Raw genomic sequence first — 27997 nt, forward strand, 5'->3', positions numbered from 1 at the left:
ATGATCTCAGCAAAGAGCAAGTACCTCTTTCCTGATCGTTCCAGCAAAACTTTGGGGCACCGTTACACCGACTGGCTGGACTTGGGTCCCATGCCCAGGCCTGAGCCAATTTTTGGAGTCAGAGAACAGGATGTGGTGTCTGAACCTGGAGCTGGTGGCAGGCCTGGGAATGGGGTGGAGAAGACAGCACCATTTACTTGGTAGGGACTAAAACTGGGCCTCAAAAGTGGGGCTGTTATTGGCAGATGTGAAGAGGCACAGGCAGCCTCAACAACGCCTGCTACACTCAAACACCAGGCACAAACCAAGTTAAGCTCCGCAGAGGTCCTCTGCAGTGAGAACATTCTTAATCCTATCTTACCGACTGGGAGACCTGCTCAGGGAGGCAGAGGGCCTTGCCAGCATCTCATACCTCAGTGGAGCGTCACAGAGCATGGATTCTTTTGTACCAGGCAGAGAGGTTAGTGGCGAGGCCACAGCCTCTGAAATACAGATCAGAGAGGATTTGACTGATTACATGTAGTGGAGGGGAAGAGAACAATGGGAATAACCTCCGACGAATTTGACGACATTCTGGCCCCCTATCAACTCTCCCATCCCCACAGTAATGATACATAAATCACAGATAAACCTGGTGGGGTGGCTCATGCCTGTAATCCCAGCACTTTGGGAGGCCAAGGCAGGAGGTTCACTTGGGCCCAGAACTTGCAGACCAGCCTGAGCAACATACAGAGACCTTGTCTCTATTTCTATTTTTAAAAACAATAAGAAGGCTAGGCGCAGAGGCTCATGCCTGTAATCCCAGCACTTTGGGAGGGCAAGTCGGCAGATCACTTGAAGTCAGGAGTTTGAGACCAGCCTGGTCAACATGGGGAAACCCCATCTCTACTAAAAATACAAAATTAGCAGGGTGTGGCAACACACACCTATAATCCCAGCGTCTCAGGAGCCTGAGTAAGGAGAATCACTTGAACTTGGGAGGCGGAGGTTGCAGTGAGCCGAGATTGCGCCACTGCACTCTAGCCTGTGCAACAGAGCAAGGCTCCATCTCAAAAGAAAAAAAAAGAAAAAACCCAATAATAAAAATAAAATAAAAAATTTAAAAATCACAGATAGTTATTCATTTATTCATATCCCACACATCTATCCTCCAGTTCAATGTTTGCTGAGTACAGTAGTTCAGATCCTGGAGCCAGACTGCCTGGGTTCGATAGAAAATAGCCTTGGGCAAGGGATTAATTGCCAATGCTTTGATTCGGAGGTTGAATCCCCACACAGCAGGAGTGAGGGAACAGAGGAGAGAAGTAGGGAAGGATGGGAAGCAGGGCAAGATGATGGATAACCACACTGCCGCCACTTCACAGCAAGCAAACCCTGGCCTCAGGGTGACAGAAAGAAGGAATTTACCCTCCCATTTCCTATTGCTCAAAGGTCATCCCAGAGAACTCCCCCACCCCCACCCACTTCTGGGTTGCATTCTCCAGCCCCTGTGGTAGCCATCTGGGAGCCACGTCCCATGCCCTGGGATGTGGTCTCAGGGGAGTCAGACTGGAAAAGCAGCTGGTCAGCTTTCGCTGTGGAAGGAACTACAGGGACCCCATGGAGTCCTTCACCCCCGGCTGTGGCTGTGGCCAAGGCCCAGCAAGGAGCCTAGAGTCTGGTGGGTGAGGGAGCTGCAAGATGCATGTGACACACCCACATTCCAGCTGGGCCTTAACTTCTCCACGCCTCAGTTTCCTTAACCGAAGCATCTGTGAAACAGACAGCTGGACTAAACTGAGGTTGCCAACTTGACATCCTCCACACACCTGGGAGGAGCCCAGATTTGTTGGTGCCATGCTCATCATCATCATCGTCGTCCCCTTTCCTTATGGCTGGAATGGTTTCAACGCCAGGTCTTTCCACAGACTTGTGCAGTGATGGAGCAGTCAGCTAAGACAGGGAGATCTGGACACGTCCTGAAGAATACATTTGGGGAAGTGGAGTCTGGCTTCCTGTAGGGGGGTTAGTAGATATTATCATTCAAGCCTTGGAATCCACAGGGGAAAATAACACTGGTCTAGGTAGGTGAAAAGGATAATGGCGGCACATGATCATTGGCACATGGTAGGCACCTACCCCTCAGGGTCCCAGGGTCTCACACCCACATTTCCAGCTTTTTCTTCAACACTAGGTAACGTGCATTAATTTCAACGTAAGCCTAAGGCCCAAATATCCTCCTTAGAGTTGTTTCAGGGAGAAAATTCCAAACATTCCAGGGAGGGACTCTGATTGGATCTCATGTCTGGCCCCTGAACCAATCCAGGGCGTGACTGGCTCACCAAGGTCAAGTAAGCCCCAGGTTACCAGGAAGGCTAAGATGCTCCAGGACCAGACAGAGCGCTAGGGGAGCAGTTCTCCAAGGAAAGGGGGTGCTACTATTAGAAGAAAGGGAAAACAGACACTGGGGGACATCTTAAGAGTCTCTCCCAGCAATAATGTTCTTGGGTACCAGGATTCCATGAGCTCCTTCCAAGCAGTCCCAAGCCCCCTTTATCAAGGGACACCCAGATACCCAAAAGGAGAAAGGTGCCATTCCTCCAACTACCTCACTGGCCCAGCTGTGTTCCCTGCGCCAGCCCTAGGATCATCAGCCTTGGAACTGGACCCTGGATAGGTCATTCCATCTCTGAACCTGTTTCAACAGTAAAATGAGGCTGATGTCTAGATAGAAAAATTGAAACATACACCCATACAAAGAATGTGAAAGAAACCTACGTGAATGTTCAAAATAGCCTTAGTCATAACAGGCAATATCTGGAAACAGCTCAAATATCTGTCATCTGATAAATGGCTAAACAAATGGTGACACATCTACACAATAGAATAATAGAATGCCTCCCAGCAATAAAAAGGAATGAACTACTGAGATGCATGCAACATGTGGATGGGTCTCAAAAACACACCGAGTAAAAGAAACCAGACACAAAAGAGTACATACTATGGGATGATCTTTACAAGAAATTCTAGAAAAGGCAAAATGAATCTGCAAAACAAAGGCAGATCTGAGGTTGTCTGAGGTCAGGGGAATTGGTCATAAAGGGGATGAAGAAATTTTGGGGGCAAATAAGAAATGTTCCATGTCATGATTGTGGCAGTAGTTAGAAGGGTGCACGCATTTGACAAAGCTTACCAATTACACACCTGCTGGGTGGGTTTTGTTACAATGTAAAGTATACCACAATAAAGTTTATTTAAAAAAAAAAAAAAAAGACCAAAGAAAAACACTGCCTGTATTAAGATCCTTTCTGTGACAGAAACCCAACTCAGAAAAAAAGAGGCCAGGCGCACTGGCTTGCTTGCACCTGTAATCCCAGTGCTTTGGGAGGCTGGGCCGGGAGGACCACTTGAGGCCAGGAGTTTGAGACCAGCCTCAGCAACACAGCAAGACCTCATCTCTAGAAAAAAAAAATTTAATTAGCAGGGTATGGTGGCACAGCCTGTGCTCCCAGTCACTCAGGAGGCTAAGACAGGGGGATTGCTTGAGCCCAGGAGTTTGAGGCTGCAGTGAGCTGAGATTGCACCACTGTACTCCAGGTTGAATGACAGAGCAAGATCCTGTCTTTTAAAAAGAAGAAAAGCAAAGCAAAGCACTGGCTCACAAAATCAAGTTAGTCCAGGCTGCAGTTGGTTTCAGGCATGGCTGGCTCCAAAACTCACTGATGTCTGGACAGCATACTCTCCAACTCTTAGTTTCCTTTTGTCCTCGAGTTGAGGACAGGATGGCCACCAGCAATTCCCAGCCTACATCCTATCAACACAGCAACTCCCTCAGAAAAAGTATGCCTCTTTCCCCATAACTGCTGCACATGTCCCATGCCAGAGCCTCAGGACTGGCCTCCAGGCCTGGATCACATGCCTGTGTCTGAAGCCAGGGTTTGGGGTTGGCCACACCAGAACCCAGAGATACAGGGTCAGGGAGAGGTGACCTCCTGAAGGTATCATCAGAAAAAAGAGCTATTAAGAGAGATTATCAGAAGGTGGCATGGAAAGCCAAGAGACGGCCACCTTGTACCCAGGGGGTAGTGTCAGCACCCATCCCTACCTCCAGACAATTCCACAACGGCCAGGCTATCAGGGATAGACCCCAAGCCCCATGGGCCCAAGGCTGCTTTTCTGTGACATCACAGACTCTGCCTGGTTAGTCTGATACAAGAATCAAAACAGAAAGCAAGCACTAATTGCTTCCCCACCAGTTGAGCCAAACAGAAAGCCCTTCCTGCCTGTGCTGGGCTGTCTACACCCCAAGGAAGCTGGCAGGGGAGGGAGCAGTTCCGCAGCAGCCACTCTGGCCCAGGCCCAGCAGGAATGCCTTGGAGCTGACGTGTCTGGGCTTATAGGACAACCCTCCCAGAGGGGAAGATGCTTCTGTGGGGACTGGGCCTCAGCAGTACAGACCTGATGGGAATCCAGAGCAGAGGTGAGGACCTCACTTTCCAATCCACAGCCACTGTCTCAACACTTCAGCCAGGGAGGAGACTGTCAGGAAAGGTCGTCCTCGCAGGGTCGAGCATGGAAGGCACCATCCTCAGGCTGTGACCCGAACCTCACTTCCTGAACCATGTGGTGCAGCCACCATTCACTGCGCAGCTTCTCGATGCCAGGCACCGCTGAGTTCTCTGCTGAAGTGTACTCCTGGCCGGGAAGGGAAAGGCAGCCACAGCCTCTTATCTCTATTCGGAAGAAGCCTAGAAAGTACACACATTCCTACAGGGAACTATGGTGCCCATCAAACAAATGAGGCAACGGGCTCAGAAAGCGGGGAGCTTTACCCCAGGTTCTCAGCTCAGTGACCACCTGGATCAGATTCCCTGGCAAAGGCTTGTTCCAGCCCAACGCCAGCAGCTCCAAGTGGCTTGTCTAGTGGCTAGGCTGCTGACTGAGCTGAAGGTACTTCTGACCCAGAAAGCCAAGGCAGCTTAGGGCTATCTCCCAACCCAGATCCCCAGGGAACCTGGGCAAGAAAAGCCTCAGCTGATGCCCACTGCCCCATCTCCCACTAAGGTGCTGGCTGAATCTGCCTGTACAGCCATGTTGCTTTCTGGGAAGCGGGTTTAACGGACAGCACTGCCAAGAGTGTACACTCCGCTGCAAAGGGCTGGGTGGGGAGATGGCGAGAGCCAGACTGAGGAGGGAGAGGGCCAATGCCAAGCAAGGAAGGAGCAGCCGAGTACAGGGGGCCCTCCCTTCCAAAGGAAGCCCGAGGGCTGGCCCAGAGCCACTGGGCTCCGGGAAAGTGGTGTTCTGGGCTCCCAGATCCTATCTCTACTCTCCGTGAGTGAGGCAGGCTGGCCCTCTGGCTCTGCAGACCTGCCAGGGAACAGCTGACCGCTTCCTGGAGCCGACAATGCACCCATCGTTAGCTCCCTGCACTGGCTGCCTGCCCAGCCGGCCCACAGGCCAGGCCTCTGGAGCTGAGCTCGGCAGGAAGGAGAGGGGCAGGGGCAGTCTGCTAGAGGGGCAGGGGCAGTCTGCTGGGCACCCCCTGTAGGGCTCTGTCCCTGAGGGCTCAGACAAGCAAATCCCACACAGGGCTGTGTTCCTTCCTAGACGCCTCTGTCCAGGCAAGGAGCAGAGAACTAGGAGGCAGAGGTTTTACCACTGCCACCTACCAGCTGGGTGCCGTGGGTCAAGCCTCTTGAGTGTTCTGAGCCTACTCCTCATCTGTAAAATGGGGCCAAATTCCACCGTGCCCACAGTTGGTGTTGGTGATAGCAGGGCAGGCTAGGGGAAGCTGTGGGTCCAGGCTGGCTGGCAGGGGGCACAGAGCATCAGGAAACTAAGGGACAATTACTCACCCTGCTGGGCAGCCCCTACCCATGCCTCAACATACTATGATTCCCAAGCGCCCAATTATTAGTAAGCACAAGAATATGCTTCTGATTGCTTAAGAGACTCACCTGAGGAACATAAAAAAAAAAAAAAACAAGACAACTGGTCGGGTGTGGTGGCTCACACCTATAATCCCAACATTTTGGGAAGCTGAGGCAGGAGAATTGCTTGAGCCCAGGAGTTCACTATGTCTGGGCAACATAGTGAGACCCTATCTGTACAAAAAAATTTTTTTAAACGGCCAGTGCGGTGGCTCATGCCTGTAATCCCAGCACTTTGGGAGGCTCAGGCAGGCGGATCACTTGAGCCCAGGAGTGTGAGACCAGTGTGGCCAACATGGTGAAGCCCCATCTCTACTAAAAATACAAAAGTTAGCCGCACAAGGTGGTGGGCACCTGTAATCCCAGCTACTCGGGAGGCTGAGATGCAGGAATTGCTTGAATCCAGGAAGCAGACAGAGATTGCCATGAGCCAAGATCACACCACTGCATTCTAGCCTGCACCACAGAGCAAGACTCTGTCCCCAAAGAAAACACAAAAAACCAGCCAGGTGTGGTGGCACGCACCTGTGGTCCCAGGTACTTAGGAGGCTGAGGTGTGAGGATCATTTGCACCCGACACTGGGGCTGCGGTGAGCTCAGATGGAGCCACTGCGTTCCAACCTGGGTGACAGAGAAAGACCCTGTGTTGAAAAAAACAAACAAAAAAACGACAACAAACAAAAACAAAGATACCAGTCCTTGGGCCCTTTCATTCCTCAGCAATTCAGATCCAGTGGGTCTTTGGTGAGGCCAGGCATTGGCATGTTTTTAATGTTCCCAAGTGATTCTCACGTGCAGCCAGGTCAAGAGCAGTGCAGCTAGCCACCCACTTAGAAATCAGACAGGATAAAGCCCTCGTGTCCAGCATCCTCACTGACAACTTCATCAATCCTGGTTTAGAGAGACCTGGTGCTGCTCAAACACCCTCCAGCAAGATCGCTGTGCTTCCTGGCCAGAGGCCAGCAGCAGCCCACAGCACATCCTGCCTGGTAAAAAAAAATAAAATAAAAGCTTTCTGGCCCGAGGACACAGGGCCATTCTCAAATGGGTTACGAGCCTGACCCTTTTAAAAGTCCCAATCCTGCTAACTGGGTGGAGAAGTAGTACAGGCATCAATAAAAAAGGCTGGAAGGATAGATTTCATTAGCAGCCATTATCTCTAGGTATGGGCATTTATAATATAAGCCCTTTCCATCTTTTCTCTTTTTTTTTTGGAGGCAGGGTCTGGCTCTGTCACCGTGGCTCAGCTCACTGCAACCTCCACCTTCTCCACCTTGCTGGCTCAAACAATCCTCTCACCTCAGTCTCCTGAGAAGCTGGGACTACCCGTATTTTTCGTAGAGACAGGGTTTCGCCATATTGCCCAAGCTGGTCGCAAACTCCTGAGCTCAAGTGATCTGCCTACCTAGGCCTCCCAAAGTCCTGGGATTACAGGTGTGAGCCACCGAGCCCGGCCCCTTTGTATTTTTCAAATGCCCTGTAGTAGAGGGCAGTTATCTTATAATTGGGAAAAAGCAGTAATCAGTTTTATATTTGATATATTGCCTCTTTTAAAAAGTTGATGTATTATCTTTTGCAAACGTTTTGTGGTAAAGAATGAGGAACTGGCCAGGTGCAGTGGCTTGAACCTATAATCCCAACACTTTGGAAGGCTGAGGTGGGAGAACTGCTTGGGCCAGGGAGTTTAAGACCAGCCTCGGCAACATGGCAAAACCCTATCCCTACAAAAAAACAGAAAAATTAGCCAGGCATGGTGGTGTGTGCCTGTAGTCCCAACTACTCGCGAGCCTGAGGTGGGAGGATCGCTTGAGCCCAGGAGGTGGAGGCTGCAGTGGGCCCAGTTCAGGCCACTGACTCCAGCCTGGATGGCAGAATAAGACCCTGTATCAAGAAGAAGGAAAAAAAAAAAAGAAGAATAAAGAACACATGCAGGAACAAGGAGGTTCAGGGGGATGGAAGGGCAGGGCAAAGGAGCCCCATGGGAGGGGACGGCTGAGGGTAGCAAATGACAGGGAGGCTGATCAGGGATGAAGGAACCTTTGCAATACCCCTTTGTCCCTTCCAGGCGGTGAGAATAGGATTTCATGGGAGCCCCACCCATCCCTTACCAAGAAAGGATAAGTGCTATTGTGTTTAAACTTTACCTTGGAGCTGTCCTTCCACCTGTGCAGAAAAAAGCCAAGGCGCCTGCGCAAACCCAGCCCCTTGAAAACTGTCTCTGGGATAGCTGGTGTTGAGGTATAGCCACAGCAGCACCGCTCAGGGCCCACCAGAGCCAGGGCTGGGCTGCAGGGAAGATCGCGGCAGCTGGAGCCCTGCAAATGCTGAGCACTCGTGGTCACCTCCTCCAGTGACAAGAGCTTTGGAGCTGTACCTGGGGACCCTGGAAATACGTCGAGGGTAAATTTCCCCTGCTGACCCATGAGGGCAGTGAGACATAGTGTGGAACCACTGGGGCAGGCAAAGTCCTGCTCGTCACTTCATCCATCTCCCTACCTGTCCATCATCGCAAGCCACCAGCCCAGCCTCTGCTGGGGAGCAGAATTCTGTTCCTTTGGGTTTGGTGACATTCTCGTGGCTTCATGTTGCTGGTGAAGGCAGGCATGTTACAAATTGATTTGTTTAAAGAGAGTATTTCTGGCTGGGCACAGTGGTTCACGTCTGTAATTCCAGCACTTTGGGAGGCCGAGGCAGTGGATCACCTGAGGTCAGGAGTTCCAAGACCAGCTTGGCCAACATGGTAAAACTCGATCTCTACTAAAAATCCAAAAATTAGCTGGGCATGGTGGCACGCTCCTGTAATCCCAGCTACTTTGGAGGCTGAGGCAGGAGAATCACTTGAACCTGGGAGGCAGAAGCTGCAAGGAGCTGAGATGGCGCCACTACACTCCAGTCTAGGCCACAGAGTGAGACTCGGTCTCAACAACAACAACAAAAGTATTTCTGCTTGGTGCAGTGGCTCACACCTATAATCCTAACACTTTGGCAGGCTAAGGCAGGCAAACTGCTTGAACCCAGGAGTTTGAGACCAGCCTGGGCAACACGGTGGTAAAACCTCATCTCTACAAAAAAATGCAAAGAATTAGCAGGGCATGGGAGTGCATGCCTGTAGTCCCAGCTACTAGGGAGGCTGAGGTGGGGGGATTGCTTGAGTCCTGGAGGTCAAGGCTATAGTGAGCTATGATGAAGCTACTGCACTCAAGGCTGGGTGACAGAGTGAGACTGTCTCAAAACAATAAAAAATAAAAATATAGATCTTAGAAAAATTTGGAATCAGCCAAGCACAGTGGCTCAACACCTGTAATCCCAGCACTTTGGGAGGCTGAGGTGGGTGGATAACCTGAGGTCAAACGTTCAAGACCAGCCTGGCCAACATGCTGAAACTCCATCACTACAAAAAATACAAAAATTAGCCAGGTGTGATGGTGCGCACCTGTAATCCCGGCTACTCAGGAGGTTGAGGCAGGAGAATCCTCTGAACCTGGGAGGCGGAGGTTGCAATGAGTCGAGATCCTACCACTGCACTCCAGCCTGGGCGACAGAGGGAGACTCCATCTCAAAATAAATAAATAAACAAAAATAAATAAAAAGGTATTTCTGCTTCTCAACAACCCCCAAGGAACTCCAAAAGCCAAAATACAGTCATGTGTCACTTAACAATGGGGATCTGCCCTGAGAAAGGCATTGTTAGGTGACTTTGTTACTGTGTGAACCTCACAGAGTGTGCTTATATAAACCTGTTGCACACCTAGGCTAGATGGGGTAGCCCACTGCTCCTAGGCTACACACCTGTACAGCACGTTCCTGTCTTGAATGCTATAGACAATTAGAATACAACGTAAGTATTTGTGTAGCTAAACATAGGAAAGGTCCAGTAACAACACAGTATTATAATCTTACGAGACCACCGTCCTACATGCGGTCCCTCGTTGACAAAACACCATTAGGCAGTGCATGACTGTATCTGTGGGGTGGGGCGGGACAGTGCGGGCGAAGGGGGACCTGCTGAGAATGGAGGCGATCCATGAACTGAAGGAAAGATGGAGAACGTTCAGTCAAGGAAAAGCAAGCTCCAGGGTCACAGCAGAGAGGAAAGACCCTCAATCCACTGCAGTTCTAGTTTCTTTTTTTTTTTTTTCTTGAGACAGAGTCTTGGCTCACCGCAACCTTTGCCTCCTAGATTCAAGCAATTCTCCTGCCTCAGCTTCGTGAGTAGCCGGGATTACAGGCATGCGCCGCCGCATCCGGCTAACTCCTGTGTTTTTGGTAGAGATGGGGTTTCGCCATGTTGGCCAGGCTGCCTTCTATTTAAAACACAATGCAGATTCCTGCCCAGATAGATGCCTCCTCCCCTCCTGCCCCGACTTCCCAGCAAAGGTTGTGGGGCATCTTGTCCAGCCCAACAATGTTGCCTTTAACATCACTGACCCGGAAGATGACCTTCCCTGGGCACTGCACTGGAAGGCTAGGTTCCTCCAGGCCTTCACTGCACACAAACCAGGGAGCCCCTGTACTCTCCTGGGCTCCGACCTGCACAGGAGTATCTTGATGTCCAGCCCTCCCGACTTAGCCACTCCAATCCTCCACCAGAAGAGAAGATGCTAAAAATGCACGCAAACAAAATTATTTTAATAATCAGCAAGCCCCCATTCACTCTTACTTTGGAGGTACATTCCAGTCTCACCCCAGGAAGTCCCAGTCTTCCCACAGGGGCCAGGTGGGTGAGGGGCGCGTTGCTGGCCACTGCCCGATGCACACTGCAAGAACAATAAGGATTTTTAGGGGCATTATGACTGAGTCAGAAAACACAGCTGCCCCTGAAAGTCCCTCATTTTTCTTGCTGTCCTTGAGCACCCTCCAGGTGAGGAAACAGTCGTCTGGCACACCCAGGTGAGCCGAAGTGAAGCTGGTGTCCTCTCACCCGACACCGACCCCCTCCGCACAGCCCAGGGAAGCTCCCCAGTGGGTGGGACGGCTGCAGGGTTTCCGGAGAGGCACAATTCTCTCCAACGCTGGGCCCAGCTGCAGCCAGCCTTGCTGCCCTCCCAAGGCATGCCCAGGAATGACCTGTGTTCCACCCAAAGCCAACTCAGAACCCAGTACCTTCTGCCTGCAGGGAGTCACAGACCAGCATCCTGGTGGAATCCCAATACAGAGGGCAGCCCCCAAAACTTGGGAACGTGGCAAGAACTATAGCCTATAGCCCCCGCGTTCACCGGAAGGGTGTGGACCATCTCAGAGCGACAGTGATGGTCTCAGGCCTGGTGTGACACATGAACACAAGAGAGCAGCCTCCAACCCTCTCTCCTTCAGGAAAAGAGATGAAAACAACAGGAAGTGCCTGGAAGAGCCACCCAGGACTGAAAACCTGGGAGAAGAGCTGCCCCGACTCTCTCCAAACTGTCTTCAACAACACACACAGAGATTCCGACAGGAATGGGCACAGGAGCTCCGGGTTCCACTTCTCTCCAGCAGTCACGGCCTTGGGTACCCTGTCTGTAAAATGGGCCTGGAAGGAGCTAAGCCCCCACCACCCTCTCTCCCATTTCACAGGGAAAGCCAAAGAGGAAATGAGACTTTCGGCTCGGTCACAGAAAGCAAAGGGGCTGGAGGAGGCTGCAACCTGTGAGAAACCTCGTGCCCTGGGGTGCTGCCGAATGGATCTCGGGCCAGCCCTCCAACTCTCTGCCTGCCATATCCCAGCCCTCCCCGCTCGGCAGAAGGGCAACAGCTTCACACTGGCCCGAGTGGGAAGGCAGGTCCTTCAATACCCTTCTAAGAAAACGGCCTACGGTGGGCAGCAAAGACAAGTGTGAAGGCCTCTGGAATCTCCTAGGTGGTTTTCGGGTTCAAATCAACAAGCTGACAGGTTCTGCTGGGAAGTACAGGCTGGAAGAAACCAAGGTTGGGAGGCAGCGATGGTGAGAACACAGCCAAAAAGTTGGGAAGAGGCTGGTGGCCAATTTGTTTTTCTTGTGGGATGATTTTTAAAAAAAGCTTCCAGAATCAGAGACTTGTAGAGGATTCTCCTTAATGGGACAACAATCCCTTCTGCGCCCAGGCCCAGGTGAGCCTCCAGGGCAGCAGAGGATCAACCCCAGCACCAGGGCCCAGACCGGGAAATCTCCTAGGGAATAAGCCCCTGCATGAGCCTCCCACCTGTGGAATGTCACCCATCAACAGGAAGCGTATCCCGTGAGGCCAGGCCACTTTGCCCAAGGCCCCAGCACAGCTGGGATCTGTCCAGCCTGGCACTGCACCTGCTCTTTGGGGGTCTGATCATCGGTCCCACTGTCCATGCAGGAAACTCAGCCTCTCAGAACACAGGTGGCCCCCGCTGTGGTGAAAACACATCCCCACGAAAGACAGCCAGCCTGCCTTGGCACCACTACCTGCTAACTTGCTGTGTGACCTGAGCCTGTGTAAATTACTTGGCTTCTCAGCCCCAGCTCTCTTGTCGGTAAGTAAGAATAGTAAGCCCCACTTGGAAGGGCAACGTAGGGATCGAAAGAAAGCCAAGTGTGTGCCAGGCTCCTACCAAAGCACATCCCATCAGACCCCAAGGACAGAGGCTGGGCTATACAGAATTCTTCCCCTCTGGGAAGTGGGCCGGGTCAGGGTGCCAGCCCACGCCTGGCTGCACCCTGAGCACTGACACTGCACCTTCTCCCCCACGTGTCACGTTCCTTCCAGTTCCAACTGCAAGGAAATGTGCCTGCTACCCCAACTGCCCAGCTCCAGCCTCGGCCTTCTCAAACTGCCATTCTGGAACCTGTCATCCACCTGGAGCTTTCTGCCCTAACCAAGACCACAGACATAGTCTCCACCAACAAAGCGAAACCCAAGCAGTCCCCCCACGCCAGGCTCTGCGTCATCTGAACCACTGAATAACACACCCACATCACGTTTTGCCCGCTAAGCAGCCCCGGTCCCCACTGCCTTCACCGCCACGCTGAGCTGCTCCTGCTGCCTGGCACACCTTACCCCACGCAGTGCCACGCAGTCAGTGGACAAGAGCTAGCTCACCACTCACTAGTCTTGGGCCAGCAAGTTAACGCTCAAGGGCTTTGGTCTGCTCCTGTGTGAGTCTGGGGTTACTACCTATTTCACGGGGTTGTCTGGAGGACTGAATGGGTTCATTCACAGAAAAGGCTTAGAATTGTGCCTGGCACAAAGCGTTCAATCAAGATTAGCTATTATTACCATTCCTGCTTTGTTCTTGAAGACTCAGCTCACCTCTTCTGAGTGACCTTCTTTGACCCCAGCCTCTCCCTGGGTCACAGCGCCTTCTTTCTTCCCATTCCCCCAACCCAAAGCTCATCACACCGTGCTTTACATACTGGTCCAGCCCACCAGAGCACACCCTTGGGACCACCTGCATCACAATCACATACACTTATGAACACACCCCACTTCCCAGGTCTACCAACAGGCCCTGGAATCTGCATTGTTAACAGGCTCCTCCTGTAATTATCCCCAGTTTAAGAACCACTGCTCTGGCACCTGTCACCTACCTGGAGCTTTCTGCCCTAACCCAGATCACAGCCCTATTTTCCACAAGCAAAGCAAAACCCAAGTCCCCACACCCAATGGTACAGGCAGTGTTTGGCCCAGAAACAAAAGAGCTTGGTCCAAAAACAAGGAGGTGGGGTCAGGAGAGCTGCCCTGACAGTGCTGGCAGATCCCCTCGCACATGCTGGGTACGTGACAGGGACCCATCTGGTCTTGGCTTTGACAGCATAGCTAACCCCTCACCAATCACACCAGCCACTTAGTCCAGTTCCATGTGCCTTCCCCAAGTGCTCACTCTGCGTGGGCCTGGGTTGGGCACACACCGACGACTGAGGCGCATCACGTGCCACGTGGCAATGAGGGCCGGTCAGGGTGATGTCCCAGCAAGACCGAAGGGATGAAGTTACCACCCAGCTTTGCATTTTTTAACTGTGGTTGATACAGACCCACCACCCTTGATTCAAAATTCTCAACTCAGAAAAAAACTCTGGATACCCAAAGTTGTTTTTGATTTCCCACTAACTGAGTGGGAAAATCGGACCCTAACTGACTTGACTCTTAGAGTCTATATTTATCCTGGGGAGCGTGAACGATCATACTCACCCGAGTGAGTGCCCCCTTCTTCTGCGGGCTGCCACCAGGCCTTACCAGGGAGCTGCAGAGTGAGGAGGCTCCACTCAGAACAGAGTCCCTGAAGTACCAACAACCCACAAAACCATGAGAGAAAAAAAAGTAAAGCCAACTAGATAGCAGCCCTTGTTTGGAATCTGCTTTAGGAAAAAAAAAAAAAAAAAAACAACTCAAACATCCACCAGCCCTAGGAAAGAAGGCAAAGGGCAAAAGTCCCAAAATGTCTTGGGAGAGAAACCGCCTACAGAGAGAAGGTGCTGGGCACATACAGGGACCCACTGCCTCTCTCGGATGTGGGGCCCTGTGGCAGGGGCTGGCCTTGAAGCTTAGAAAGCCCAGGCCTTCTTTGAGTCGGGGCCAAACATCCCTGATGAGGATTGAGGGGTTGGAGGTGGGGAAGGACAGGGCGTTCCAGCATACAGACTAGAGGAGTGGGCTCTGCAGGGTCCCGCCCACCCCAGCCAGTCTTGCCCAGTCCAGCCCACTACAGAAGTGGGAGTCAGAGGGCCTGGCTGGATTTAAGCTTCTGATGCAGTGAGAAGCCGTCTTGGCCCCGCTGGCCAGCCCCGCCCTTGCTGGACATTCCGGGGCTGGGATGAACAAGCCAGGAGACCTGAAATTCATCCATCAGAGCTGCTGGGTTTACGATAACCAACGTCTCTCTGCCAGAAATTCTTTTGCTAAGAACACATCGGCTCTGAAACGCTCATTCTCAGCCCCTTACTCCCCTTATACCTCACAAACCCACCTGACACTGGGCTCCCTAGCAGCAGCCCTGCCTGGCCCAAGGCTACCAGCCAGCACGCCCCGGGGCTTGGCTCTGCCCCCAAAACTCTGGGTGGAGGCCTGAGTGAGTAGCCCTCAGCAAGGCTGGACCTGGGCCCGACTGGAGATGTCCACACAAAAAAACAGTCCTACCGAGGCCAGTCTGGTGACAGCAGTGCCTGCTTTCCATCTTGTTTCCAGACCATCTGGAGGAGTCAAGCAAGGGGTGGGTACTGACTTTAGAGCTACCTCTTTTATCTCTCTAAGGCAACTCCACTTGGCCTGGGGTGGGGAACAAGACGAGCAGACCAGGCAGGCAGACAGCAGAGCTAAAGTCTGAAGAAGAAAGCAGGATGTTTAAGGGTGCATTTGTCATCTTGACAAAGCATCAGCAAACTCCCGCCAAAGGGCCACCCTAGTCTACCACCTGTTTTCATAAAGGTTTTTTTGTTTGTTTGTTTTTGAGGTGGAGTCTCACGCTGTCCCCCAGGCTGGAGTGCAGTGGCAAGATCTCAGCTCACTGCAACCTCCACCTCCCAGGTTTAAATGATTCTCCTGCCTCAGCCTCCCGAGTAGCTGAGACTACAGGTACCCGCCACCACGCCCAGCTAATTTTTGTATTTTTAGTAGAGACGGGGTTTCACCATGTTAGCCAGGATGGTCTTGATCTCCTGACCTCATGATCCAATCGCCTCTGCCTCCCAAAGTGCTGAGATTATAGGCATGAGCCACTAGACTGGCCTTGAACTCCTGACCTTTGGTGATCTGGCTGTCTCGACTTCCCAAACTGTTGGGATTATAGGTCTGAGCCACCTCACCTGGCTCTCATAAAGTTTTATTAGAACATAGATATACTCATTCATTGATGTATTCATAACAACAGAACAAAATCTGCTGCTGAACGATCTTTGCTTGGCACCTGGTGAAGGAAAGCCTCTGAGGGTCATGGGGACAGCCAAGTCACCTGCCCTGGTTGAGGTGCAGCTGTTTGGGCATCGTACCCACTGGTCAGCTGGACCCTCATTCAGCTTACAGGCTCCTCCTGTAGCTAAAGGGAACATGGGCCCTGGCCGGGCGGCACTCTGAGCACACAGCTGCTGTCGCCTTAAGTAAATGCTCCTCCAGGGCTACAGTCTCTTACTCCAAACCTTCAGGCCAGATGTGTTCCAGAACTTTTCAGGCTTTAGAAAGGGAATGTGGTACCTATGACACATATCATGTAACACCCCAGCAGGGCAGCACCCATAATCAAACATATTAATATCTCTGCAGAGAAACTCATGAATATTCACAGTCCACAGGATAAATATGGACTCCAACAGTCTCAAGTCAGTTTGGGTCAGGTTTTCACACTCAATTAGTGACAAAAACAACTTTCAGTATCCAGTTTTCTTGTGTTCAGAATTTTGAACAAAGGATGGTGGGCCTGCATCAACCACAGTTACAAAACCCAAAAGCTGGGTCCTAACTTCATCCTCTTGGTCTTTTTTTTTTTTTTTTTTTTTTTTTTGAGATGGAGTTTCGCTCTTGTTGCCCAGGCCGGAGTGCAATGGTGAGACCTTGGCTCACTGCAACCTCCGCTTGCAGGGTTCAAGTGATTCTCCTGCCTCAGCCTCCCAAGTAGCTGGGATTACAGGCATATGCCACCATGCCTGGCTAATTTTTTTTTTTAAAGTAGAGACAGGGTTTCTCCACGTTGGTCAGGCTGGGTTCGAACTCCCAACCTCAGGTGATCTTCCCGCCTCTGCCTCCCAAAGTGCTGGCATTACAGGCATGAGCCACTGCGCCCAGCCATCCCCTTGGTCTTAGTGGGACATTACCCTGGTCCCCCTGCCAGACAGTCCTCATTGCCACCTGGCACATAGAAAGCACACAAAAGGCACGTTGTCAATGTGTTCTGAATGAATTCAGATCACCAGAATTTTTTTTCCACTAAAGAACAGCTACTAATATGACTGATGAAAATGTAGAAAAAATAGTATTTAATGCCAACCACTGTCTGCCTGCTTCATTACCAAGAACAGAGAAAAACCAATATAAATGAATAATTCTTCCAACTCCACTTGTCCAGAACAAGGAAAAGAAACTGCTTTCTGGTCACTGTTGCTGCCTGATGGGCAGGCACACTAGGTTTTAGGGGGAGCAGGTGAGTGGGTGGAGCTGAAACTTAGAAGACCCATTATTTTTCTCCCCTGTGTACTTCCTTAGAGCCTCCCTATGGCCAAAGCTCCATTTGGAAATCTAAAATAATTTATCTCATCACGAATTCCTAACAGCTAATTAGAAAAATGTACTAATTGGATAATCTGGTTTCAGATGTTCTAATTATACTCCTTTGGGGGGAAAGGCAACATACACATATATATAACTTAATATCACTTCTTCTGAAAAGAGTAAAGTAACTTCCAAAAAGCCTAAGGTAGGCCGCACATGGTGGCTCTCGCCTGTAATCCCAGCACTTTGGGAGGCTGAGGTGGAAGGACTGCTTGAGCCCAGGAGTTCAAGACCCGCCTGGGAAACACAGACTCCCATCTCTATACTTTTTTTTTTTTTTAATCTACAGTATAAAGGTCAAAAAGCATCATCTTAAGATATTAGTGACACTGCAAACGTATTTTAATACATGTTATTTATAAACAGATAAACCATGCCCTATAAAATACACAGTTTTTCTGCATTAGAGGATATCTGAAAAGATATTTTGGTGATAACTCCCACCAGATGTTTGGGAATTAAACAGATTTTCCCCTTTTTTAATGCAACAGAGTTTTTGCATTCTGAAATGTCATGCCCTCCATTTTTTTTCTTTTTTTTGAAATGGAGTTTCGCTCTTGTTACCCAGGCTGGAGTGCAATGGCGCGATCTCGGCTCACCGCAACCTCTGCCTCCTGGGTTCAGGCAATTCTCCTGTCTCAGCCTCCTGAGTAGCTGGGATTACAGGCACGTGCCACCATGCCCAGCTAATTTTTTGTATTTTTAGTAGAGACGGGGTTTCACCATGTTGACCAGGACGGTCTCGATCTCTTGACCTTGTGATCCACCCGCCTCAGCCTCCCAAAGTGCTGGGATTACAGGCTTGAGCCACCGAGCCCGGCGCCCTCCATTTCTTAATAGAGTAACTCTTACAAACAACTACCAGAAATTTCCTTATTGCCAGAGATTTCTAAACCCCAAATTGGGAAAGAGGTTCTTGATTCCATTGGCGATTTCGACCTCTCCTGGGCATGGAGCAGATTTCTGGGACAGATCTGACTCCGTGATTGGGAAACGCTTTTGGCCTGCCTAACGACACGGTCTTGGGGTAAGAAGGCAAGAGGGCAGCTGGTGGGAGGGGGCGTCCCTGTGAGAGCATCCCAGGCCGGTCATCCCTCTCATGCCTGGAAGAACTGTCAGTCAGCATCTTGGGCCCAGCACACCTTCCCAATGAGCTGAAAGCTGCCCGTGAGATCCAGGGCTCTATGTAGTCAGGGTTGACCGCACCACAAAGGGAGGCGATGAGGAGGAGGCCGAGAACTGCCACCTGCAAACACCAGCGCCTGCAGCCCTGCCACCCTGGTGGAGACCCCAGTGCTGACCACAACTCCTTTCGGAGAGGACGAAGGCATCCTCTGGGGGCACTTTCTCCCGCCCTCGGCTGGACACGTGCTACCCATCTGACGAATTATCAACCATGCTGGGCACACGTGGCCTGGGACGACACAGAACTGCAGAGGACACCAGGGGCTGCCGCTGCCATTGGCCAGTCAAGTTAGTTTCACTTTCTGGTTTCTTTTCCCCTGGGTCACTTCTCACTCTGAAGGAGAAAATGTCCTTTAAATGACAAGAGAGAACATCTTTAGCAGTGTTCCTTGTCATTTTCTTTTTTTCGGAAGACACCATTTTTCTCTGAAGACCGTGTAAAAGGCTTTACTCCACGGGGCTGAGAACACGATACCCCAAACCCCGGAGCTTTGGCACACTGAGTACCTGAACTAACGGAGAGAGCAAGGTCTCTCTGACCTTCTCCCACCCTCCTATCTCTCGCCTCTCTTTCTCCCCAGTAGCCAGGCACAGAAATCAGAATTCCTCTTCTCCAAGGTGGGTCATAGGAAGCAGAAGGACTGCTTGAGCCCAGAGTTCAAGACCAGTCTGGGCAATACAGTGAGACTCTCATCTCCATATTTTTTTTTTAAAAAAAAGTCTACAGTGTAAAGATCAAAGAGAGTCATCTTAAGATATCAGTGATTAATGCAACAAATGCAAGCAAGGGGTCTGTGTGGCTATGGGGCAAAAGTACTTTAATTTATATAAATATTATTTATCACACATACTATCTAGAAAGGTCACTTTCTCCTTTGTCAACCCTCATCCCAGAGGGGTCCTGCCCCATACACCCAAGATCTGCTACACAGTGAGGCCAAAAAGAACCTGGATAGGCCTTGCTGGGTGAGCCTTCTATGACACCAGGCTATGTCCTTTTTGTCCAATCACATTCCTAGATGGCTGTCCATTCTTCCTCCAATCTGAGCATAAAAACAGTTTCCCTGGGTCTCTGGGCTTATTTCTGAAGGCTCACATGTCATGCAAAACACGGATTAAATAAGTGTGTCATGCTTTTCTCCTGTTAACCTGTCTTTGTGACAGAAGTGTCAGCCGTGGCCCTTACGGGGAGGAAAGGGGTTGCACCTTTCTGCCCCTCCAGCCCCAGCTACGCAACTTCAGTCCCCTGGGCTGCTTAGCTCTAATATGATTACACATCTAAATGCAATACATGGAGCAAAGTGGTATTATTTTTCTGGGAAAAACCAACATCATAAAAGGGTCTTTATTGAATCAAAGGGCTCATGAACTGTTCTCTTGCCTAATTATGGCTCCCAAGTGAACAAGGCTGGGTTTCCAGGCAGGACTCGGCACAATTCTCCGGCCCAAAGACCAATGGGCTATTTGTCACAACTTGTCTAATTACAACAAAATCTACCCCAAGGACGAAAGGGAGAATGCCAAGATAGGTTGGCAGCAGCCCCCTCCCCCCTCCGGCTCTGGAAGTGGGGAGCTGGTCCTCAGGCCTCTCTATGGTAAGCAGCTGCCCCCTGCTCCTGCCCCACCCCTTACATTCAGAGTCAGGATCCTGGACCCGGCCCCTTCCCACAGTCAAAGCTTAAGTGGTTTCCCAGCATCCCAGTACTGCCCCCTGTAACCTCATCTCTACAGAGAAGGCCTATTGTCGAAATGTGATATTTTGCCAGATGTTTGAACGTTCAGAGATTTGGCCAAGGTTTAGCGTGCACCCAGACCTGAGTAAAGATAAACGCTTGCCATCACCAGACACAGGAGGAGGAGAGAGGGTGTGTGCCTCGGGCCAGGGGAGGGTTCACCCTCCACACCAACCAGACCAACCAGCTGGAACAAGCGGTCTGGTTGACTTTTCCCAGATATACGGTGGTCTGGCTAGGCAAGTTGAAGACTAACATTTTGCTTATACTTAAGTATCTGTTTAATCGCCCTTGAAATTCCAAGAGCAAAGACACTTTTTTTTTTTAAGAGACATAGAGTCTTCCTCTATTGGCCAGGCTGGAGTGCAGTGGCCCAATCAATCACAGCTCATTGTAACCCTGAACTTCTGGGTTCAAGCAATCCTCCCACCTTAGCCTCCTGAGTAGCTGGGACTACAGGCACATGCCATCATGCCTGGCTAATGTTTCCTTTTATTTTTTCAGAGACAGGGTCTTACTCTGTTGCCCAGGCTGGAGTGCAGTGGTGTGATCATAGCTCACTGCAGCCTCCAACTCCTGGCTCAAGCAATCCTGTCTTGCCTCTGCCTCCCGAGTACCCAAAACTATTAGTGCAAGCCACCACATCCAGCTAATTTATCTTTTATACATTAAATAAATTAAAGATTTATCTTTTATATTGGCCAGGCTGGTCTGAACTCCTGGCCACAACTGATCCTCCCACCTCAGCCTCCTAACGTGTTGGGATTATAGGCATGAGCCACGACATCCAGCCTTTCTTATTTAAGATATGGCCCCCTTCCCCTTCCCATGTTCTTAAACTGATAACAGCAAGCTTGACAAGAAGGAATTCAGCACAAACTCACCCTGACTCTCCCACTAACCTCTCCCCTCAGACAGGCTCCAGTGGTGGTCAAATGAACCCAACCCCTGGAAAAGGCTGTGACTCCTGGCCCCCATCTCCACCCCACACCCGTCCCAAGTGGTGGGTGTGTTTCACTGAAGAAGCAGAACCCACACAACTCACCCCACACCCCACCAGCAAGGATTTGGTCTTCTTCCAGTGTTTTTGCCCCAGATACTAAGCCAGCAAGCAGGCACACCAGCCTCAGGCAGTCCTTCCTTGACCTCAGTGTCCCATGGGCCCTGGGATATGGTGTCTGTCACTCAGGAAGAATGACCATGTACCACCCTCGACCACACGCCTGTGTTTCACACACACATTGCTGTTCAGTCCTTATAATGCCCTGCAAACTAGGCACGTATTATCACAGACAGGGAAAGTGAGTCTTGGGAAGGCACTCCTGGCCCGACCCAGCTAGTCTACAGGAGAGCCATGTTTCTGATCCCAAAGTCCACACCCTTTCCCTGTCTTAAGCAGAGAAGAATTTTCTGTTTTCAACCAGCCTGCTGGAAAGCCAGGTGCCACCAGCTAGTAAGCAGCAATGCCATCTAATTCTTTTTAGGGGGGTGGGAGGCATGGGGGGGAAAAGAGGGTTTATTTTACAATGGACATGGAGGGAAAAAGAGGTTTATTTCTTACATGTTTGCTTGGGAGACCAGAATTTAAGCCTCAGTCACTAAGAAGGGAAAGTTAGTGTTTTCTCTTGAATCCCACAGCCCCCAGGGCAGAAATCCAGTGAAAGGAAGCGAGATTCATGAGAATGAACCGCAAAGTCTTCATAGGCGATCCAAATTTCCCAGCTGCAATCTCCAAATCCATCCCCTACCCCTCCCATCCTCCAAACCACAGCCCCAGCCTCCACCCTGTGCCTTCCTCCTTAGGATCTCAGAAGAATGCCAAGGGGTGTCTGGTGTATTCGGTCCAGTCACCCACTTGACAGCGAAGGGGGTTCTCAGGCTGCAGTGAGGAGCTCAGAGGAAAATCAGACAGCAGGCTTTCCACATGGCACCTCCCTGCCTGGTTCTCCTGGGCAACAAACGCAAGCAAGGGGTCCGTCTGGCTGTGGGACGATTACAAAATTCCCCAGACCGTGCCAAAGGGAGGAGGGAGGAAGCACCCACAGTGGGTAAGAAGTCACCTGTTCTGGGTCCTGTAAGCCCTGCCCTCTGCCCAGAGCCAGCGAGGCCTGCTGAAGGCTCTTGAGCACTGAAAAGATTATGGTCTATCCCTACCTCCAGTTCGAAATTGTAAATAAAAACACCACTGAGTCATAAAAAAAGTCTAAGTCCCAAGAAATTCTGACATTTTCCCCCGACAATGATTACTCTGCAGCCTATTTCTGGAAAGTCTCATTATTTCCCCCCAGCCCCCTTCCATTTTGTCCCCTGCTTGACTGGCCCTACTAGAGGATGTTTAGCTTGACCACGGCATGAGTGAGGGAGCAAGCCCAAAGCAGCCGTGGCAACTCAAATGCCTTCCCTGGGACCTTTTCTGAAATGGGCTCAGTGTCAAGACCGGATGAGTCTGTGGGTCTTTAGGAGTGATGCACTGTTGAGCAGATGTGCAAGGCGGCCACATCTGCTACCCAGGGTTCTTTTAAGGACTCGGTGCCAGCAAACCCAGGCCCAGTTACGCCCTGTTCTACAGCCCCAGCTTGCTGGCTCCCAACCTGGGTGGCTGTACCTAGAAGGCTGGGGTCCTGCTCCTATGGTACTGAGGCAATCTGGGAGATTCTGGGAGGGTCTCTTCCCCTCTGAGTCTCAACTTCAACTATACAATGAGGACTTACACCCTTCATCTGCTCTCAAAGCTGGGGCAAAAATCAGAGCAGGCAGCGAGAGATCATGCCCATCTTACTAACGAACACCCCAGCCTCCGCCTGGCCCAGTCCCTGCCACGTAGCTTTTAGACCACAGAAACTGAGAGGACTGAGACTCAGATGCAAGACGGGGCTCCCAGACAGTATCCCCGTGTCATGATTACAAAGCCCCTGTTCTCAGTGGATGAAGTAACTTGCCCAAGGCCACATGCTCCCAAGCAATAGCGTTAGTCTTCGAAGCTACCAGACCCACAAGCCTGAGTCTCAGTCACTCTGCACTGGTCTCAACCAACATGTATATACACTCAGATTGAAAACAAGAGAGACAGGTTGTATGAAAGGAGAGAAGGGGCGGGGCGTGGTGGCTCACGCTTGTAATCCAAGCACTTTGGAGGCCAAGGCGGGCGGATCACCTGAGGTCGGGAGTTCAAGACAAGCCTGACCAACATGGTGAAACCCTGTCTTAAAAAATTTTTTTTAAATTAAAGAAAGAAAGGAGAGAAGGTTAGCACTCCCTTTGATACAGATGGAGGAGGCCCTTGGGCCTGACAACACGCATACAGTTAAGGCACTGCCGCCTACATCACGGCACCTAAACATCTTTTCTTAAAAAATTTTAAAATAATAATTTAAGGCAGGGCATGGTATCTCAGGCCTGTAATCTCAGTCCTTTGGGAGGTCAAGTTGGGGGATCACTTGAGGCCAAGAGTTCAAGACCAGCCTGGCAACATGGTGAAACCTCGTCCCTACTAAAGATATCAAAAAGTTAGCCAGGTATGGTAATAGCCCTGAGGCAAGAGAATCACTTGAACCCCGGAGGCAGAGGTTTCACCATTGCACTCCAGCCTGGATGACAAAGTGAGACTCTATCTCAAAAAAAAAAAAAAAAAAAGAAAGAAAGAAAGAAAGAAAGAAGAAAAGAAAAATAAATAGGCTGGCGCGGTGGCTCACACCTGTAATCCCAGTACTTTGGGAGGCCGAGGCAGGCAGATCATTTGAGGTCAGGAGTTCGAGACCAGCCTGGCCAACACGGCAAAACTCTGCCCCTACTAAAAATACAAAACTTAGGCAGGTGTGGTTGCATTTGGCTGTAATCCCAGCCACTCTCAGGAGGCTGAGGCAGGAGAATCGCTTGACCCCGGGGAGGCAGAGATGGAGTGAGCGGAGATCGCACCACTGCACTCCAGCCTGGGCAACAGAGTGAGACTCAATCTCGAAAAAGAAAAAAGAAAAGAAAAGAACAAGAAATAGGTAAAATAATAATATCAAAAATTTTATTTAAAAGAGAGCCAGGGCCGGGCGCGGTGGCTCAAGCCTGTAATCCCAGCACTTTGAGAGGCCGAGGCGGGTGGATCAGGAGGTCGAGAGATCGAGACCATCCTGGTCAACACGGTGAAACCCCATCTCTACTAAAAATACAAAAAATTAGCTGGGCATGGTGGCGCGTGCCTGTAATCCCAGCTACTCAGGAGGCTGAGGCAGGAGAATTGCCTGAACCCAGGAGGCGGAGGTTGCGGTGAGCCGAGATCGCGCCATTGCACTCCAGCCTGGGTAACAAGAGCGAAACTCCGTCTCAAAAAAAAAAAAAAGAGAGCCAGGGGACGAAGACTACCAGTTGGAGATCTACTGGTTTATGCCAGACATCATCACATACATTTTTCGTAATCTTCACCACACACTTAAAAGGTAGATATCATAACCCTCATCTCACTGGGAAGAACCTGGGGCATGAAGAAGTCACTTGACCAAAGCCGTGCAGCTGGCAAGCCGCAGCTGGAACCCAAGCGCTCATCTGGACGCAAAGTGCACCTCCACGGTCCTCATGCTGGGCTGCTTCGAGAGAAAAACCCTTCACAGAAACCAAAATGATCCCTTGCTTCTGAGACAACTCTCTTTCAGGGACTTATCACGGATTAGGAGCGCTGCTCTTTTGTGTAAAAAGAACGGAGACTGGCCAAATATTTACCAGCCTGCGCAGAGGGCTGTGGACTGGCCCAGCAGCAGAATTAACTCCTCGCGTAGTATCATGCGCCAAGCTGTTGCTAGACAAAGTGGAGGCCAGAATCCTCACCATTCAGACAGCTCGGCTTTGGGCAAAGAGGGACTGAAGGAAACCCAGGGAAGCAGCCAGAGGCACGGCCGGGATGGCCACCAACAAAACCCTGGAGAGATTCCTTCTAAGGTTCAAGACTTCCAGGGTTGCTAGGACTGGGAGGGGTGCGGACGAGAGGGCTGGCTTCTCCCAGTACTGGCTTTGTCATTCCAATCCTGCTGGACAAAAACTGATCTTTAATCTTTCATAGGTTGGGATTTTTATTTTTCTTAAAAAAAAAAAAAAAAAAAAAAAAAAGCCAAAAAGGTGAGGTTAATCATTCACCAGGCTGCAATTTACCTAAGAGTTGCGGGAATGCCGGTTTCCTCCCAGTAGGCAGGACCTGGAGTCCAGCTGGATTTTTAGGAGGCTTCCATGGGTCTCCCTGGGTGTCTGGCTAAAACCCTCCCCCTCCTACCAGCTTTGTACCTTGCATTTAGCTGCTTCCTGAACAAGGCTCCAGGGCACGTCAGTCTATGTTCAAGCCACTTCCCCTTGAAACCTTCAGGTACCCATCTTTGAAGGATGGACTGGGGGTGGGGGTAGGAGACAGGAAGGAGGCCTCTGCTCCAGCAAACTATGAATTCGAGAGACAGCAAAATCAGAAAGCTCTCCACTGCAACACAATTCCTTAATACAAGGGCCTACACTGAAGCATACATCAGTTTCGGGAGGCCAGACTTAGCCCAGCCCACTGCATAGCTCATTCAATCACATTTTGCAAAGGAAAAAAACCCAACAAGGAAAAACCTAATCACTCACTTCCCCCAAAGAAACGAAGCACCAAGTCATTTCCTAAAAATCCCTAAAGCCCTGGCCAGACCCAGAAAGAATGGGGCACAGCCTGAGGGAAACTGCCAGGGGCGCTGCCATGCTCCTCAGGCCCCACTCCCAGCCCATCCCCTCCAGGGTGGGTGCAGGGCAGCCAGCCGGGCCTGCTTTTCGGCATCTCACTGCTCCAGCCCACTTCTGGGATGTTTTATGACCACGCACTATTCTGGAGATTTCCACTTCATTTACTTTTAGACACTGATCCCCAGGGCAGGGAGAGGCATTGGTTCAAAGGGAGAACTTTGTTTTCCCAAGCTGATTCAGCGCTCCAAAGAGCATTTTTCTTAATCAGGGGTGAGGTCTCCAGTGGAAGCTCCCACCAGTTCCATTCCTAGACGATTTTGCCTTCCAACTGAGAATTTATCAAGATGCTCAGAAATCGACCCCGTGGCCAAAGAAACGCTTTTCTCCCATAATTCTGACATCTGCACGTTCCACTGACTGTCTCCAGAACAAAAGTCAAGCCAACTGCCAGAGGGGCTTATGCCCCTGCCCAGCCTTCCAGGCCCAAACCTGCCTCCGTGACCCCAAAGCACACCTGACTGCCCGCCACACACCTGGCTCCCCTATGTTGGCCCCTACATGCCACCAAAATAGGGACAGCAGCATGGGCAGGACGCCTGCAAGGACGACTCTACACGTGGCCTGCAGAGGCAGGGAGCCTGTGGGAAATGCCTCTTGAATGGGTTTTTGCAAGACCTGGCAAGGGATGAGCCAACCTGGCCGAGATGGTTCCTCCCTCTCACCCTCCCTTCTCCCGGCTCCTAAAAACCTCTCCTGTTTTCCTAAGCCAAATAAGACAGGGACCAGACGTTCCCTATTTTGTCAATCAGCGCTTCACATAGTTCAAGTCACCTCACTGCATGTCCCCAAATGTTTTTCCACGGCCCCCACAGCCAACAGCCAAAACCAACACAAACAAAAGGACAAATAACCAAAGTTCCAATAGCGGGCAAACCCGAGGTTTCAGGGGTTGGTGGGTTTTTCTTTTCGTGGAGTAGAAGCAAACATACTAGAGGAATAGATAGAGACTTTAGTGGAGAGTTTAAAGAATTCCAGCATGAAACTCGGGATGGAGTGAGTCAACAGTATGTTGCATTTGTCAGGGAACAAAAGACCAGCCATTGGGAACACAGACACGAAGATCCATCTTTAAAGAAACGGTGTTTGGGAGAGGGACAGGGTCTTCCCGCTCCAGCAGGCCAAACCTCCGCTTCCCACCTCCCCAGGGGCAACTCTAGAAGTCAGCCCGGTCCTCCCCACTCCCAAGCTCAAGGTGGCCGCACTAGAAAGCACAGCAGGGCAGGCCACGGTAAATGGCTGGGCTTGGCCCATGGGTAAGCCGGGTCCTGTCTGTCCGCTCAACTCAGATCGCCGGGGTGGGGCCCACGTCTGCCCGGAGGGTACGGACCGCAAGCAGTGACCCCTTCACACTTCCGAGCGCGTCGCTAATTCTCCCGCACGCAGCCGGTGGCTAGCGCACCTCGCTACTCCTTTTCCAGCGTGAACCTGAGAGGCGGCGGCCCGGCTGGAGCGCACGCGGTCCTGGGAGGAAGCCGGCCTGGGGCGAGGACCGTGGAGAAGACGCTGGTCCCGGGGGCCGAGGACTGGGACTTTGTAGGCCAGTTGATCCGACACCCTCATCTCGCCCGCAAAGACCCAGCCCTCAGCTCCCGTCCGTCTCAGAGTTCGGGCTGCCGCGCGTCCCCGACGGGTTCCCGGGGCTGGGTCCGGCCGTCGGCTCCGTGCACTGCGCTCCGCTGGGCGGAAGCTCTGGGTGTCCCTCAGGCAGCAGCCCCCAGGGAGGTCCACCCCGCGCCCGACCTCCGGCCGCAGGCTCCGAACCCAGCCCTCCAAGGGTTACACGACGCTCCGCACGCGCGGCGGCCTCCAGGCCACCCCCAGGCCGCCTCGCGCAGGCCGAGGGACAGCGCTGGGGGAGGGGGAGATGCGGGGACCAAAGCCTCCCCGCCGCAGCCCCACCCGCGAGTGGGGCGCAAGAGTTCCGCGCCGAGAAACTTCGCCAGGCTCTCACGCCGCGCCCGCGAGGCCCATCTCCGCTCCGCCTCGGTTACCTGCGCTCAGCTCGGCGGGCGCGGGGCGCGGGGCGCGGGGCGCGGGGCGGGGGTGGGGGCAGGGGCGGGGGCCGGGGCCGACCTCTCGCCGCAGGCCGCGCCCTCCCGCACGGCCAAGCCCGCGCCGCCGCCACAGCACTGGGGGTGTAGCCGCGAGCCGGGACCCGTGCCCCGACGTTCCGGGAGCCCCGCGCGCTCCTGGCCTTGAGCCGTGGCCTCGCTCGACCTGCCCGGGACCTGGGGGCCG

At 51.7% G+C, this 27997-nt stretch overlaps 1 long non-coding RNA gene and 1 other non-coding gene across 2 annotated transcripts; one reads left to right on the plus strand and one right to left on the minus strand.

Annotated features, from left to right (window-relative positions):
* Positions 1-1098: 1098 nt before the first annotated feature.
* On the minus strand, positions 1099-27650 carry LOC141581829 (uncharacterized). The gene is made up of 2 exons (XR_012514598.1): positions 4438-27650; positions 1099-1994 (listed from the first exon to the last, which is right to left on the minus strand). It is a non-coding gene; the product is annotated as an uncharacterized LOC141581829 (long non-coding RNA).
* LOC120367051 (U6atac minor spliceosomal RNA) lies at positions 23235-23360 on the plus strand. The gene has a single exon (XR_005581551.1). It is a non-coding gene; the product is annotated as a U6atac minor spliceosomal RNA (small nuclear RNA).
* Positions 27651-27997: the final 347 nt, after the last annotated feature.

Source organism: Saimiri boliviensis, chromosome 17 (assembly GCF_048565385.1).
Source record: "Saimiri boliviensis isolate mSaiBol1 chromosome 17, mSaiBol1.pri, whole genome shotgun sequence".
In the NCBI taxonomy this organism is placed as follows: Eukaryota; Metazoa; Chordata; class Mammalia; order Primates; family Cebidae; genus Saimiri; species Saimiri boliviensis.